This window comes from Aristolochia californica, unplaced genomic scaffold (genome assembly GCF_029961685.1).
Source record: "Aristolochia californica isolate CCGP_79_NKW_82.1479 unplaced genomic scaffold, dmAriCali1.0.hap1 SCAF_11, whole genome shotgun sequence".
NCBI classification, from domain to species: Eukaryota; Viridiplantae; Streptophyta; class Magnoliopsida; order Piperales; family Aristolochiaceae; genus Aristolochia; species Aristolochia californica.
In genome coordinates this window covers 10,213,677-10,228,436 of record NW_027181782.1, presented here as the reverse complement: position 1 = coordinate 10,228,436, position 14,760 = coordinate 10,213,677, and the positions used below count along the sequence as shown (strand labels likewise).

General features: G+C 38.5%; 1 pseudogene; it reads left to right on the top strand.

Moving 5' to 3' along the window:
* Window positions 1-488: 488 nt before the first annotated feature.
* LOC137943609 (general transcription and DNA repair factor IIH helicase/translocase subunit XPB1-like) lies at window positions 489-6,502 on the top strand (annotated as a pseudogene).
* The last annotated feature ends 8,258 nt before the right edge of the window (window positions 6,503-14,760 follow it).

Here is a 14,760-nt window from a genome sequence, read left to right as displayed (position 1 = left end):
CCATTTACAAAGGTTTTAATAATCTACAAGAAACCTTAGAAGCAGCCAAGTTAACAATAGGGACAAATTATTACATAGCCCCTTCCTTGAAACATGTGAGAGAAGATCAAGTATCCTATGGCGTTGTCAAGGATAATAAAAGAATTATTTTCTGTGACCTTTGTGAAACCTTAGCCAGAACCATACAAAGACTGAACGAGAAAAGAAGACTTCTAGAAGAGAAAAATGACTTCCTAAAAGGATACATCAAATAATTGGAAGAAGAAAACAGAAGACTAAAAACCAAGGCAATAGGTACTATTTGTAACCAGATCCCTACTAGTGAAGGGTTTTCACTAGCTGGTCTGACTCAAACGATAGCCGGTAAAGACTCATCAAGACCGTTGATGGCTGGACATTTGCCAAAAATGTCAGAGGAGAAAAAGAAAGACAAACAGTAGATAGAGCCTACAGAAAAGTAGTATACAAACCCAGAGGAAATCAAGAAGATGGTGAAAGAATATTTTGAAGAATACTTAAAAGAACAAGGTTATGAGAAGAACGATTCAGATGCTTCCAGTAAAACTGGATCCACAAGAATTGGAACTCAGACTATTCAGCGTTATTCCCAAGATGAACAGGAAAACTTTGATTTCGACTCAGAAGCCATCCATAATTTGACAACACTTGATGGCAAATAGACTATTAATTTAGAAAAGAGACTGGATAGAAAAGACTAAAAAGACTATTTAGAAAAGAGACTGGATAGAAAAGACTAAAAAGACAACACATGGTACTACTTTCTTTCTTTCTCCTAATTATTCAATCCTATGGTTCAATTCTCTGCTAGCTGAAATGTCTTCATGTCTCTTCATTTGCAGGGGAAAAAGGTCGGCCTAGTAAGAAGCTCAGGACTTCCTCTAAGGTTTTATAATTTTGAAAACCCTAACTCTCGTTTTGTATTTGGTTGCTCTCCTCCTCTTCCCTTGATTATTTTTTCTTGGCAGGAGGATTATCGAATTGCTGTTGTTGATGATGATGTTGATTATACCGAAGATTTTGATGAGGATCGTCGTGAAGGTATTACTTTTATTCATTTTTTCGTTTTGTTTTAGCTTTTTGTTTTTAGTTTACTTTAGGTGCTTGAATTGTGTTTATGGGTACAGAATATGGATTATGAAGATGAAAGCGAACTGACGAAGAGGGGATTTTCTAAACTCGAATTAAAGCCTAATCATGCAAACTGCCCTTTATGGGCTTGCACTGATGACCGGATCTTTCTTGAGACATTATCACCATTGTATAAGCAAGCCTATGATTTCCTCATTGCAATTGCTAAGCCCGTTTGCCAGTATTTAAGATGTCCTTCTATTTTCTTCTACTTAAAACTCTGTGTGGTTGCTCATTTTCATTTTGTTGGAAAAATGTTGTGCAGGCCAGAGTCTATGCATGAGTATAACTTGGTGCCTCATTCCTTGTATGCTTCTGTTTCTGTTGGGCTCGAGATTGAAACTATAATTACTGTTTTGAACAAGCTATCAAAGACTAAGCTCCCTAAAGAAATGATTGATTTCATTTATGCTTCAACTTCTAATTATGGGAAAGTAAAACTTGTACTTAAGAAGAACGGGTACTTTGTGGAGTCCCCTTTCCCGGAGGTGCGAATTTGGTCTCGTATTCTATCACAAGTGGTTTATTATTATTATTGATGTTGTTATTATCATTATTATTATTCTTATGGTGATGAGGGGAATTTGGAACTTATGCTTTATATGATACTTGCAGGTGCTGAAGACTTTGCTGAAGGACGAGGTTATATCTAAAGAGAGAATTTATTCCAATGAGGTAATTTATTTTGCTATTATTTTCTTCATGCATGTCCACTATATTTTTCTAAGGTGTTATTCTGAGTTGTGCATTTTTATTTTTAGTCTTTTCTCTTATCTTTTTGGCGAGTGACATAAAATTTACATAGGACTTTCTATGGATGCATCTATATGCCTATTCTTTACATATTTTACTATTAATCAAAATGGTTGCATTTACCATTTAAATCATGAAGTTGTTTGCTTGTTACAGTGGAAGAAAATAACTTCTGTTCTTTTTCTTTTTCATAGAAGGGAAGTGGAGTTTGAACATCTCTTTTGAAAAAAAATTGTGCTATTAAATAATTTAATCATTTTTTGCCTGCATAGTGAATCAAAACTATCATCTCCAAAGCCACTTTCACACTGCAGCATGGAGAGATTATTTGTCACTATGGCTAAACCTTCAGATAAATGGTTAAATTTCTATGATAGATCATGAGAACTTTGACACAATTCTGATGGTGATGCAAACTCTTGATCTACTATTTAGGGTTCACAAGGAAGTGATGTATTTACAGTTAGCAAAGCTTTGAGTGAAATGGATGGTGGTGGTTATCAGAAGTTGTTCACTGGTGCTAATGTGGCAGCAGTAGCTGAAGAGAAAGAAACCCATTCTTTTGAAATAGATCCTGCTCAGGTAGGGTGGTCTATGAATGATGATGTATATTTAAGTGATTAGTGGTTATAACTTTTTTTACCTAACTTAAACATTTACAGGTTAAAAGTGTCAAGCAAAGGTGCTTACCAAATGCATTAAATTATCCCATGTTGGAGGAGTATGACTTCAGAAATGATACAGTAAGCTTTATTTCTCACAAATGCTTGATGTTCTGCCAGTTTTGTTCCTTGTCACACATCATGGGTATGTTGTTGACTTGATGTTGCTAACTGCAGGTGAACCTTGACTTAAACATGGAATTGAAGCCTCAGGCTCAGCCACGCCCATACTAGGAAAAGAGTCTCAGTAAAATGTTTCGAAATGGTGAGGCCTATTGTAAGACAACATTTTTCATGTCAATATAACTCTCCAGCAAAATAGTTGAGACTGTTGAAGACATTGTGTAGAATTCTCAGAGAAGCTACATTGGCTAGTGCACTAGAACTGGATATTACACACATTGGTTATCCATGATTTCTTCCAATTTCATGTATAATCTTACTTCATCTTGGTACTAATTGTCACATAGGCCAAACATAATCATGCTTACCAGTGGACATCTCCATCATGATAGGTGCAATTTCAACTGATTTTTCTATTACCAAAAATTTAAAGAATCATGTAGTTGGAAGTAGGCTGCTCTCTTTTGTAGTGTGGAATACCAAATGTCTGACATGGTCTATTTAAAGTAACTTATCAGGAACTTTGGTGGTGATGCTATTGGATGAAAAAATTTAAATTTCAGAACTTCCGTTGTGGTTGCCAGTCATTTGGAGTTGTTGTACTGACATAGTGCTTGGTGATATCTTATATCGCGATCTATATCATATAATATTCTATATCAAGAATATGTTAATGAAGCATAATATTATCATATCCACTCTTGATAATCCTTTTCTACATTTGCTTTCATTTTCTCCTATCAAATAGTCTGGCTGTTCCATGTATTTCTTAATAAATTCTTTCTTTTTACTTGTTGTCGTTGAAAAAAAATTCTTGTTGTGCCTTGGTTTTTGTGTTTTCTGCCACAAATTAGTTGAACTACATTTTACTGATTGGTGTTCTGCATCTTGTCCAAGCATATTAATTTGTTGTACGTTTATATTTGAACTTTTCTTCTTATATTACTTGACCTTGTAGATGCAATGTCGAGAACCTGTGTGGCTTGATTATTTGCTATTTTGAGGGTGCCAACTTTAGATGTACCACCCAAAAGGTGGCCTAGAGTTGGTTGGTCAATGCTACCACATGCTTGCACTTGCAAAGACATCATGTTGTTGAGTTATGTAGGAGTTTTTCCTATGTAGAGGATTGAATAATGTGCAATGATGAGGCTGTCAATTTGCTCTAACATTAGCGAGCCTCTTCATGGTATGAGCCCTCAATTGGTGGGTGCAAGCTGTCGATTGTCAGTCACTTGTTAGAAATAATGTTGGTTTTGAAGAAGACCACCTTGGATGTGTATACCCAGAGGCTTTCATTTAAGAAATGATCTCTTAAATAGGATGCTAGGTTCACACCTTTCTTTAAACATTTGTGTCTTAAAGTAGAGATTTGATTATTTTGTTTACTTCTCTGTGTAGCTTGGTCTTTTCTGTTTCGATTATAGATTTTTCAGCATGAGGCTGAACTTGTAGTAAATTGCAGGAAGAGCAAGATCTGGAATTATAGTTCTTCCTTGTGGGGTCAAGAAGTCTCTTGTTGGTGTCTCTGCAGCCTATCGAATACGAAAGAGTTGCCTCTGTTTAGCAACAAATGTTGTTTCTGTAGACCAATGGGCCTTCCAATTCAAGTTGTGGTCTACTATTCGAGATGATCAGATATGTCATTTCACTTCTGATAGTAAAGAGAAATTTCGTGGTAATGCTGGTGTGGTTGTACAACTTATAACATGGTTGCTTTTGGCGGGAAAAGGTCTAAAGAATCTGAGAAGATAATTGAGGAGATAAGAAATCGAGAATGGGGTTTGCTTCTCATGGATGAGGTACATTTCTTGTGTAAAGCTATATTTTAGTTATGTGTGTATGCTTTGGAATTATAGTAGGTGTTTAATGGAAGAAAGGAAAAATTGATGTCAATGGCAAAAAGCGACATAAAATATAAAATAGAGTATGGGCTATGATCCAAAACTCTCACCTATTAGATAATTTTAGTTGTTAGACCATGAAGGAAAACTATTTTGAACTATGACCTAGACCCTCTTGCTGAGTACAGGTTCTTAAGTGGATGATTTTCGGAGCAATTGCTTCAGCGTAGCTAAGTTGTTTGTTGTATATACAAAGTGCATTATGCAACATCATTTCTTGATCATTTTGGTTAACGAATTGTGTGTTGTCACTATTGGACGTGGATTGCACACTAGGCTTGTGAGGTTAAGCAGTTCTTGACATGGATATATGATCTTGGTGCTCTTAAATAAAGATTTCACTAAATTTAAACTCTTTCACACTGTTGATTTACACATTCTTTACTTCAGAGATTATCTACCTACTTCATGTGCTTTCTAATTGAATTTTTCTTACTGTTTCCTTTTATTTGGGTTTCAAACGGTGTTTTCAGGTGCATGTTGTCCCTGCACATATGTTTCAGAAGGTCATTAGTATCACTAAATCTCATTGTAAACTTGGGCTAACTGGTCAGTATTGGTATTTGATGGATTTTGGATCTGCCCTTCTTAAAGAATGTTGTCTTCACTCTTCATATTTGCTAGGAACTGACTTTCGAACTTCATACCACAGCAACCCTCATGAGAGAGGATGAACGTATCACAGATTTGAACTTCCTTATTGGCCCTAAATTATATGAAGTAAACTGGTTGGATCTTGTAAAAGGAGGGTTCATTGCAAATGTCCAGTGTGCTGAAGTATGGTGTCCAATGACAAAAGAGTTTTTTTAGAATATTTGAAGAAAGAAAATTCTAAAAAAAATAGGTTAGTTACATATGCTCTATGCACTCGTTTGTATTTTCACGTTTCTAGATTATTCATAAATTTGGTTATGTAAAAAAACAGTTTCTGATTTTGATTGCCTTAACTATGAAATATGTTATGTCCTATATTTCTTATTGACAGTTGTTATGCATTGTGAGAGCTTGTGCCTCTTAGCATATAGTAATTTTACATCTTTAAGTGTATATCAATTGACAATGCAATTTTTAGTGACATTACAAATTTCCAACAATTTCGAGGTGTTAATAGTCCTGGTTCCTAGACTAATTTAAGTGAATTTACATTTTAAAATGACTAGCTAAATGTAATTTATTTTTTCAAGTGGATGGGTTTATTAATTTAATCTGCATGAAGCTGACTTCGTTAATGAATTGCCCATAGTGTTGAAGTAACTTGATTTTGACTTCAACCAACTTAGATCTCTCTTTTGGTAGGAGTCAGCATATGTAGAAGTTCACCCTTCATATGAGTATGCCATGATTTTGGTATTGAACAAGCACAATCGTTGCAGTTTTATTTGTTGTACCGGGGAACTTCACACTGAAATCATGGAAATGCACCGTCATAAACTAATTGGATTGTTATTAAAAAATACATTGATATTGTGTTTATGTCATCATACTCTTATTTTTAGGATGTTAACAGTCTGCTTCACCCAAAGAGTATTTCTATTAGTTACTCTTCTTTCCTGCTTAACTGTTCTTATATTTTATTTTTTGAATAAAATTGTGGTCTTATTTATTTCTTTGCAACGGTCTTTATTCTTTCAGGCTTTATATATAATGAACCCAAATAAATTCAGGGCATGTGAGTTTCTTATCCGGTTTCATGAACAACAGCGCGGTGATAAAATCATTGTGTTTGTTGCTAATCTTTTTGCACTTACTGAGTATGCTATGAGAGAGAGAGAGAGAGAGAGAGAAAGAAAGGAATTTCAGAAGGGAGCAGACGGTAGAGGTGGGGCAGAAGAAGAAAGAGACAAGTCCCCCACCACTGAAAGCCTAGGGAAAAGAGCCATCACAGAAGCTAGCTTTGCATATTTCAGGTGAATTCTGCAACTGGATCAAGAAAATCGACAGTTCAACTTTTAGGGATTTTTAGTTCTTCCGATGAAAACCAAAACGAAAACCCACATCCCAAAAACTCACTCTCCAGTCAAATTATGCGAAGTAAAGCCCAGAGCCGTCTCATCTTTTCAGTTGCAGAAGATTTTAACTCTCAGAGCAGGGGCGGGTAACAGATAATCCATCAAAGTCTCCTCTCGCTCTTGTTCTCACCCTCTTAGCCAAAGAAGAAGAAGAAGAAAAACAAACAAGGAGAAGAGGAGAAGATATAGGACGGAGAGGCTGCAGAAGAGGGGAAGATATAGGATTGAAGAGACTGCAGAAGATTACAGAGGAGGAGTCTGGTTTTGTTTCTGGTTTTGGTGGCAAGTGAGGTGGCCGGCCTTGCAATTGTCCTGACGTGGGTGTTGGATTTTGTCTTGTAATGAAAGGGAAGAAGGGGATTGGAAGTCTGTTTAGTTCACGGGCCAGGCCATATCATGAGCAAATCATTTGTAATTACTTTTAAGACACTTAGGGTTCCACCGCTTTTGGGGCTGGATGGAGTTTATTCCACCATTTTGGAGTCTTCCATCTTTAAGCTCATTTAGGTATCAATAGAGAAATCAGCCTCCCCTAGCTTGATTCAATTTTTTTTATTGACTAATCATATGAAGATGAAATTTATTTATCTAAATATACAATTCAACCCTCTTAAAATGTCATGTTGTAAAAAATCAACTTTGTGCATAAATAATTGATATTGAAACAATCAAGACCACATGTAGGACTTACATGAAATAGAGAAGGAGGTAGGCCCCTCCTCTCTTTGCGTGTTGACGAGAACATTGTCGATAGATGGGGTTGGCCTTCCCCTTCCTTATTTGAGGGTTGGGGTAGGGGAACCCCCCCTAATGTTCGTTTGCGTCAATAAAGCCAATTGGAGGGGAAGGTCTCCTTTTTTGGAATGTGATAATCAAGTAACATAACGGAATTTATGAGAAAATAATTTTTTTACTTCTAAATTCCATTAGTAAAGTTATTTTAGTAGGTATATTATTTTGTTATCATATTCTTGCAATATATTTATTTCTCAAGACTAGAAATTCTCCTTTATTTCGTAACTCAATTTATTATGATTTTGATTTAAAAGCTTCAAAACACATTTGAAATGAACCAAATATTACTTTTTATTTTAACATTCTTATATTAGATTCATATTTGAAATGTGATACTTATCTCTAAAATCGGTTTTAGAGATAAGGCATGGCGTGTTTAGGGAGAACGAATGAACCATTGGGCAACCTAGAAAGAAAGTTCCCAAGGAAAATTGAATTCAGATAAAAACTCCATAGAAATCACTTATGATTGTTTATCATTATAAACAGGGGGAGATTGTAGATCTCAAGATCTTCATTGAGATATTTTTTTATTATTACTAATGATATACATAAAGTATGCCTCTTACCTCAAAAGGCCTCAAAAGAGATTTCTGGTAACATATCCTTTTGACCGGTCATGGTCTTCCCAAATGGCTCATGGTCATGTGGGCTTGAGCCCATCTTCTAACAAATTTCATAGTATAAAGTTTTTTAAGTCAAGTCAGGTTTGTGCCCTTACATTGCTAAGCCTTGCATATGTATGGTTTTGTGTTAGTTCTTGCATTCAGTTTACAAGTTGTATGCTTGTTTGGTTGATTGAGAAAGACCGATCCTTCACTTTTAGGGTTAGTCCAAAGTGTGTTTCTATCTTCTTCAAAGGAAAGTCCTTGTGTTTTTTTTTCAAAGGCTGAAATTTCAAGTAATTCATCTTCTTGCTTGAGTTATTTCAATTTCAACTAAGATGAACCCTTGAGAATTACTATCATACCTCTCAAGCATTTGTGCAACTGTGTGCCTTGGTCTCAATATATTAAGCGGTTTCTAATAACAAGGGACTTGCTAAACACTTGAACCAGCCACCTACCCATGCTGATGATGCTTCCTAACATAAGTAGTTGCGGGAAGATACATCGATTATAAGTTGGTTGATTAATAGTATGGAAGAAGTGGTTGCCAATAAATTTATTTATTTGAATACAACCAATGATATCTAGGATATATATTTTCAATTATATTTTACACCTGACAATCTTTAAAAAGTTTATGAAATATTTCAGGAGATGTGTAGGACAAAGCATGAAGGAAATCTTCATAAATATTTTCCCAGGTTCTGAGGTCTACTTCAAGAATCAATAGTTGCTCAACCATATTTAACTGACATTACAAGTTAAGCAAAACAGAGGGAAGATTTTTTATATGCCATATACTTTGCTAATTTACATCCTTACTTAGAAGTTGGAAAAAATAAAGTACTCAGCTCCTCAACCAGACCATCATTTAATTATGTGTGTGAACCAATGCTTAGGATACTAGTTGTTACAATGTGGGACTCACCATGGTGTTCGAGCTGGTGGGACCCACCATGAGGACGTAGGTCATCAAGAAGAGTCCTAGAGGACGTGGGACACCAAGAAGAGTCCTCACCCAAAGTCAACATGATTTAAGGAAGCAAGAAGCACAAACTGAATTGATTTAGAAGACTTGAAGATCAAGTGGGACCCACAAATATCTCAGGAGCTGGCACTCTTATCAAGGTGCACTGGGAGATCATGAGGGCCCCACAAGGATAAGGTTACGAGCTGGCTTATCCATTACATTCACGTTAATAATGAAGGGCTCCTAGTTCTATTCAAGTTAGGCTTCTAGTAGTTTAGTTTGAATAGACTTACTTATATTGAAGAGTTAGAGTTGGAATGTAATTAGGATTGAAGGACAAGTTGTATAAGGACTCTACCACCTCCTCTACTATAAATAGAGGCATTGTAAGTTGAAATTAATCAAGGCAATACATTCAATCCTGAGTTGGTTTCTCTCTATCTCTTTCCTTGCTTGGCGCAACTGTTATGGTCCTGGGTTAAGTACCTATGTCTTCCGCTCCTAACAGGCCGATCTTTTGGGTAGTATTGGCTAGGTGCTTAACATTTTGTATCAGTGCTAGCGCTACATCGCAGGTTCGATTCCCGTGTGCTGCAAGCGGCGTGTGAAGGTGTGTAGCCCTAGGCAGAGGAGGAGTTCTGAAGAGGAAAGGGGTGGAGGAGGAGTTCCGAATTCTGGACAGAGGAGGAGTTCAGAATTCTGGACAGAGGAGGAGTTCCGAAGAGGAAAGGGGCAGAGAAGGAGTTCCGAATTTTGGGCAGAGGAGGAGTTCCAAATTCTGGGCTGAGGAGGAGTTCCGAAGAGTACCTCACCGAGTTACTAGATCCATGGCTAGGGACCATAACAACTTGGTATCAGAGCTAGCGCTACATCGCGGGTTCGATTCCCGTATGCTGCAAGCGGCGTGTGGAGATGTGTAGCCCTGGGCGGAGGGGTGACCTAGCGGAAGAGGCGACCACAGTGTGTTCCCGCACCATGGGCCATCACTATAAGCGGAAGGGGCGACCTGAGTGTGTTCCCACACCTTAGGGCCGTCGCTAGAGTGGGCCGTCATCAGAAGTGGGCCGCCTCCATTGTAGGCCGTCGTGAGCATCGGCCTCGCAACGGTGGGTGTGATGTTATGGTCCTGGGTTAAGTACATATGTCTTAGCTCCTAACAGGCCGGTCTTTAGGGATGTATTGGCTAGGTGCTTAACATTTGTGATGTTATGGTCCTGGGTTAAATACCTATGTCTTTAGCTCATAACAGTCCGGTCTTTTGGGATGTATTAGCTAGGTGCTTAACATTTGGTATTAGAGCAGGCGCTACATCCCGACTTTGAGTCCCCGCGTGCACAGGTGGACCGCATGCCCCTGGCGGGGCTCCGTAAGGGAGTATGGGCTCCTGACCCGGTCCTCGTTGCTATGTTCAGGCCGCCGTGGTCGTCGGCTAGGGAGGGTGAGGTGTATTTTTATGGTCCTAGGTTACGTACCTATGTCTTCCGCTCCTAACAGGCCAGTCTTTTGGGTAGTATTGGCTAGGTGCTTAACAACAACCTCCTATTCTCTTTTTTATTTTTTCTTCTCTCTACCCGAGAGCTTTCCCTCCCTTTTCTCCTTTTCCTTTCTTCTTTCTCTTGTTCGTGATCATGGAAAAGGGATCCTAAATTCAACATGGTATTAGAGCAATACATTTAGGATCCCTCAACAAAGGAATGCTCTAGAAAAGTGATGATCAACACCACTCAAAGAAGGCTCTTGTATGAAGGAAGAACACTAGCTGACAATTTTTTTTTTTTTACGCTATTGGTTTTCGAATTTTGATGATGATTCAAGGATGAATATGTGAATTCTTTCATCTTATTATGTTATGGATATGCATGCTCCTCTATCTAGAAGAAGCTATCAAAACAGTTTTATCGGTTTGGAAATTCTGTTTGCTGAGACCAGTCCATATTGAGATTATTGAATTTTTTTTTTTGTGGGATAAGAGTTCCCTGATATAGAAGATTACTTTTGAGCCTCTTATGAGTCTTTTTTTTAAAAAAAATTATAATTTAGCATTGATTCTATATTCACATATACCGAGTTGTTTGAAGAAGTGCTACTTGGTGTTATTTGAAGTTTTTTGAAGAAGAGCCTATCATGGCTGATGATAATATGAATATCAAAGGTGATATATTGAGAATCACCACCATACCCTTACTTGGGGTATCAAACTTTATGATTCGGTCCACCTCGGTTAGGAGGTTTCTCATAGCCAAAGACATACTAGGTCACATCACTACCCGAGGAGCACCTGTTGATGAAGAAGATATTTTTTATATGAATTGGCTGAAGCATGATACTTTGGTAATTGGTTGGCTAATAAATAGCATGGAAGAACATGTCTCTAGTAATTTTATTCATCTTGACATTGCTAAACAAATTTGGGAGACATGTACTAAACTATATTCATGCCCTGTTACACTGCATAGACCCTATGATATTCTCCATCGAATGTTGAATACTAAACAAGGAGAAATACTCATGAGTACTTGGCACGGTTTAGAGGCTTTCTTCAAGAGTGAAAATTAGCTCAGCCCTCCACCACTGATATTTCTATCCAAGATAAACAAAAGGAGGCACTCATTACTGCTATCTGTCTTGCCAATATTAAACCTCATCTTGAGATTGCCAAGAGTCAACTTTTAAGTGCTTCTACTGTCCCAAAGTTTGATGATGCGTGTGCAACATTACTTCGTATACCAGACACTTCTTCCCCCACTACTGATGTGTCATCTGCGATGTATTCTGATCATAGAGGATCATCCTCTGACCGCGGCCGAGGCTGAGGAAGAGGTTATAGAGGGGGCCGAGGAAGAGGTGGAAGGACTAGTACTAGAAGAACAGATGATATTAAATGTACTCATTGCAAATTTCCTGGCCACACTATAGACAAGTGCCATTATTGGGCATGCACTTACTGTGGTAGATATGACCACTATAAAGAAATATACTATAAAGCTAATGACAAATCAGAATCGACGAGGGCTAACCAAGCCGTTATTACTGATGCACAAGAAGACCATCCCACAACATCAGTCGCACAGAAGATTATTACTGAATAAGAGTATGAACTATTTCAGAAAGTGAAGACCATGCTAGGGTCTTCTCTTAGTCCCTTTGCAACTACTGCTACCATTACAGCTTTAGGTATGCTATCTGCCTCATCTTCATCTTGGATAATTGATTCAGGAGCCTTCAAGCATCTTACAGGTAACAAAACTTTATTACATTCTTTATCTCTGAGTCTTTCACACAAGTTTGTTACCATAGCTGACGGTTCTCAAACCAAAGTTCAAGGAAAAGGTTCCACTTCTGTCACCCCATCACTTCCACTCACTGATATTCTTTTTGTTCCTTCTTTTCCTTTAAACTTACCCTTTGTGAGTCAACTTACAAAATATTTTAATTGCTCGGTTGCCTTCTCACCTACTTCATGTGTTTTTCAAGATCTTATAACGAAGCAGGTGATTGGTAGAGGCCATGAACAAGGGGGTCTCTACTACTTGGACGTGCCAAAGATTAATATGGTGTCTACTACTGAGAATGAGACACGATTATGGCACAATCGGTTGGACATCCTTCCATACAATCTCTTCATTATATGTTTCCATCTCTTAAGATAAGGTCAGAATTCAGTTGTCAGGTGTGTCAGTTAAGTAAACGTAAAAGGAGTACATACTCTCCTCGTCCAGAAGTCAAAAGTGACATTCATTTTTCGTTGATTCATACTGATGTTTGGGGGCACCTTTGAGTGTCTCTAATATTTCTCAAGCCAAAGATTTTATCACTTTTATTGATGATTTCACTCGCACAACTTGGTTGTTTATTTTTGAGGAGCATTCTGAGATACCATCTATTTTTAAATCTTTTTATGCGATGGTACTCACACAATTTGGTCAGAAGATAAAAATCCTCCCGTTTGATAATGCCAAAGAGTATATTTCAAAAGACTTTGACTCATTTTGTCAAGAGAATGACATTATCCATCAGACATCATGTGCCTACACTCCTCAACAAAACGGTGTAGCCGAATGGAAAAATCGTCAAATTCTTGAAGTAGCTCGAGGTCTATTATATGCCATGAAAGTTTCATACTTTTATTGGCCCCATGTTGCCCTTACAACGTGTTTCCTTATAAATCATCTACCATCTATCGTTCTTGGGAACAGATGCCCTATTAGGCTCCTTGGCCATGGACCGAGTCACCCGATGCTCTCCTCGGTCTTCCAGATTGAAAGGAGGTGATGATCTATATTTCGGGTGTTTGGATTGCCCAATGGCAAAAAGGTAGTTCGTCGAAAGACGAACAGTCAAGATGAACAACCGAACAAAGATGAATCGTTGATCAGTCGAAATACAGCAAGGCAGGTCGGAGAGGAGCTCCGATGGCAGACGTCATTCAGATGGGTTATGCGATAGTGACAAAAACAAAGTTTTTGCGATAGTGTCGAAATAGAGTACTGAGCGATCTCGGAGCGGTGGCGGTGAGGGACTGAATTGGCACAGCGAAGGGTCATGGTGGAAGAGGAACGGAAGGGGATAATCAAGTTTTGAAGGAAACTCGCACCTGAGCCTCGTTGGAGGGAGAACTCGACCTTCGCTAAACTATTAATCAATCTTCCATTTCATTTTGATGGTGTTCCTATAAATAATAGGAACGCCCCATACAATAATGCGTAAATCATCAATGTCCCACTAATTTACCAAATTGCCACTAAATATAGCATGAGTAAAATTACCTTAATTACCCCTATGTCTACCTGCTACTCTGGATGCTATGGAGTCCATAACATCACCCCCCTCCCGGAGAAAGAGCTTGTCCTCAAGCTCAAAGTGGGGGTACCAGACCCAGAATTCTTCGAGTGGCTCCCATGAATCAGCAAGTGACTCGGCATCAGCCCACTGAACAAACAGCTCCCATGACTCCCGAGCCTACAAAACCTGGGCTGGAGAAGGCAAAGCATGACCATCATGCAGTGGCAGCAAGGGTGTGTGCAGCATGGGTGAGTCACCACGAAATGGTTTCAGGAGTGAGACATGGATGACATCATGGATGCAGGCATCTGGTGGAAGCTACAGATGATAAGCTACCCTGCCAATGTGAGCCAGGACCAGAAAGGGACCATAAAATCTGGGGTACAACTTATGCCTCCATGTGGCTGTCAGAGATCATTGCCGGTAGGGCTGAATACGCAACCACACATAATCACCTGGAGCAAAGGAAAGGTCCCTATGATGCTTGTCATAGTTATGCTTCATCGTGGCCTGGGCCTTCTGCAAGTTGGACTTGACCTGTGCCAGCATTGTGTCTCTTTTGCCCAAGGCCTGGTCAATCAACGACAAGCGATATAGACCTGGCTCATAAGAGAGGAGCTAAGGGGGGGGGGCACGACCATATGCCACCTGGAACAGAGTGGTGCCGAGTGCCATATGGTAGGAAGTGTTATCACAATACTGTGATGGACTCAATAGCACACCGAGTCACACAACGAAGGAGGCAACAACAACTCATTCAATAGGATTTATTTCTTATATTACTTTAAGTAGGATTTATTTCTTATATTGTTTTAAGTAGGAGTTATTTCTAATTACTTTTATATGTAGGGGCATTAGGGGGAATTATTGTAACCCTAACCCTAAAACTCCATGACGGGATCTATTTAAGGGAAAGGAATGAATGAAATAGGTAAGCTTTGAGATTTTAGAATAACCTAGTGTAAACAGGCTGAGATCACCTCTTGATCCCGAGTTTAGGGTTTA